Source organism: Jaculus jaculus, chromosome 17 (assembly GCF_020740685.1).
Source record: "Jaculus jaculus isolate mJacJac1 chromosome 17, mJacJac1.mat.Y.cur, whole genome shotgun sequence".
NCBI classification, from domain to species: Eukaryota; Metazoa; Chordata; class Mammalia; order Rodentia; family Dipodidae; genus Jaculus; species Jaculus jaculus.
Genome location: NC_059118.1, coordinates 42,098,200 through 42,101,231, shown reverse-complemented (window position 1 = coordinate 42,101,231; position 3,032 = coordinate 42,098,200). Strand labels below are relative to the sequence as shown.

At 37.1% G+C, this 3,032-nt stretch overlaps 1 non-coding gene across 1 annotated transcript; it reads right to left on the bottom strand.

Annotated features, from left to right (window-relative positions):
- Window positions 1–2,442: 2,442 nt before the first annotated feature.
- LOC123455621 lies at window positions 2,443–2,549 on the bottom strand. Its single transcript, XR_006634011.1, has one exon. It is a non-coding gene; the product is annotated as a U6 spliceosomal RNA (small nuclear RNA).
- Between the last annotated feature and the right edge of the window lie 483 nt (window positions 2,550–3,032).

Genomic DNA, 3,032 nt, shown 5'->3' with positions numbered 1-3,032 from the left:
GCTTTTGTGAAGCTTAGAGCTCTGGTTGTTCAGACCATTGTTGGCCCCTTTCCCCCAGTAGTTCATGTAGTGCATTCTAGCACTAGACAGGCTAACTGTCTGGGGACTGGCTTTCTTCTGAATTCTAGCCAGCTTTGTCCATGCTCTGTGTCTGCAGTATATGGTGTCGTTAGCAATAGGGTCTTACCTTTTGTTTCAGGTGAGTCATCAAGTGCTTCCATAGAAACCTTTCTTGATTTTGTTTGGGGATCTCATAGGTCTCTCTGATAAACTCATTGTGGGTAACCAATTTCTGGTACTGGAAGTTACAAGACAGAGAATAAAGGAATTTCTTTAACCTTAGGCTTTATCCCAGCCTCTCCAGGGCCCTTCTTTTATGGAGCTCCCCTTCACTCCTTTTGAGGGTTATATCTTTTAGTTTGTCTCCAGAGATAAAGATTTCTATGGTACCAGTTAAATTTGGATGTAGTTTGTTTCCTCCCCCACCCTTTCCCATAGTCCAAACCCTTCCATCCCTATGGACTGGACCTTGAATTGCCTATCAGGTATATTAACACCTTAAGCTGGTCAAGGTCAGGCACCACAAATAAGTAAGACCATTCTGTGTTTGTCTTTCTTTGATAGTGTGAGTTCACTGTATATGATCTGTTCTAGTTCTGTCCATTTTTTAAATAAGATTCATAGCATCATTTTTTCTTACTACTGAGTAGAACTTCATTGTGTAAATATACCACAACTTCTTATCTATTCTTATCTATTGATGGGCACCTGGGTTGGTTCCAGTTTCTAGGAAAAATAAACTGAGCAGCTATAAACATAGTATGGAAATAACTGAATCTGGTGGTAGCTCTATTTTCATCCTTTTCAAGAAATCTCCAGATTGATTCCCACAGTGGTTGGACAAATATGGGAGCTCACCAACACTGAATGAGGGTCCAGTTTTCCCCACATCCTCACCAACATTTGTTGTTAGATTTTTTAATGATTGTCATCCTTACTAGAGTAAGGTGGAATCTCATGAGTGTTTTAGTTTGAATTTCCTTAATGATTAGGGATGTTGAACATTTTGTTAATGTGTGTTAGCCATTTGTATTTATTCCTCAGAGAACTCCATATTCAGTTCTCATCCCCATGTTTGGAGTGTGTTTGATTTTTTTTATTATTTAGTTTTTTTTAGTTCTTTGTAGATTCAAGATATTAGGCTTCTGTCAGTGGTACATAACTGGTGAAGATTTTCTCACATTCAGTGGGTAATCTATTGAATCTCTTTATGGTATGTTTTTTGGTACAAAAGATTTTAGCTTCATGAGATCCCATTGTTTGAGTGATTTTTTAAAAAATTTTCTGGGCTATTGGGGTTTTCTTCAGGACATCTTTCCCCACTCATATGTCATGGAAGGTTCCTCCTATTTTTTCTTCCAGTAGGAAAGGATTTAAGCTCTTCTATTGAGGTCTTTAACCTATTTGGAATTTATTTTTGTGTGTGGTAAGACAAGTGTGTCTAGTTTCATTTTTCTACATATGGTTATCCAATTTCTCCAACACTATTTGTTGAAAATGCTGTCTTTTCTCCAGTCTACTTTAATGGCACTTTGGTCAAAGATAAGTAGTGGACTTACTTGACCTAAGATCTGGATCTTAAATTCTGTTCCATTGGTCTCTGCTTCCATTTTTATGCAAGTACCATGCTGTTTTTGTTTACTATGTCCTTATAATATAGATTTAGATCAGGTATGGTGGTACCTCCAGAAATTTGCTGAGGATATGTTTGGATATATGAGACCTGCTGCCATTCCATATGAATTCTGAGATCATTTTTTCTGTCTCTGTGAAGAATGATGCTGAATTTCTATTGGTATTACATTAAATCTGTATATTGGTTTTGGTAGAATTGCCATTTCCATAATATTAATTGGACCTATACAGAAACATGGGAGGTCTTTCCACCTTATCAAATCCTCCTCGATTTCTTTTATTCCCTTTTATTTCTCTCTCCTGTCTTATTGCTTGGGCTAGTACTTCTAGTATTATGTTGAGGAGTAGTGGTGAGAGTGGGAATCCCATCTTGTTCTTGATAACAACGGGAACTCCCTGAGTCTTTCCCCAGTAAGTATTATTTGAGTTTTAGGTGCTTCATGTATAGCCTTTATTGTATTGAGATGTAAACCCTCCATGCATATAATTTCCAGCATTTTGATCACAAACTAGAGTTTAATTTTGTCAAAGACATCTCTGCATCAATTGAGATAATCATGTTGTTCTTATAGTTATATATGTGGTGTGTTGTGTCAAAGACACTCTCTGCATCAATTGAGATAATCATGTTTTTCTTATGGTTATATATGTGTTGTGGTGTGTTGACCGATTTCCACATGTTGAACCATGCCTGCATTCCTAGGATGAAGCCTACTTTATCAAGGTGGATAATTCTTTTTTTTTTTTTTTAATATAGAACGCTTCACGAATTTGTGTGTCATCCTTGCGCAGGGGCTATGCTAATCTTCTCTGTATCATTCCAATTTTAGTATATGTGCTGCCAAAGTGAGCACAAGGTGGATAATTCTTTTGATCTGTGGTTAAATTCAGTTTTTGAGGATTTTGTTCAGGATCTTTGCATCTAAATTCTTTAGGCATATAGATTTATAGTTTTATTCTCTTATTGTACCTCTGGTTTTTGTATTAGAGTGATGCTAGCTTCAGAAAAAAAGGAGTTGTGACGCATTCCCTGCTCTCTGATTATGCAAAACAGTTTGAGAAAAAGTTGGTTTCAGTTCTTCAATGATTTTTTTTTTCTTTTTGGTTTTTCAAGGTAGGCTCTCACTCTAGCCCAGGCTGACCTGGAATTCACTATGGAATCTCAGGGTGGCCTCAAACTCATGGCAATGCTCCTACCTCTGCCTCCTAAGTGCTGGGATGAAAGGCATGCACCACCATGCCTAGCTTATCTTCAATGAATTTTTTATAGAATTCAGCTGAGAAGTCACAGGTCCTGGACTGTTCTTTTTGGGAAGTTTTGATTACTTTTTCAATCT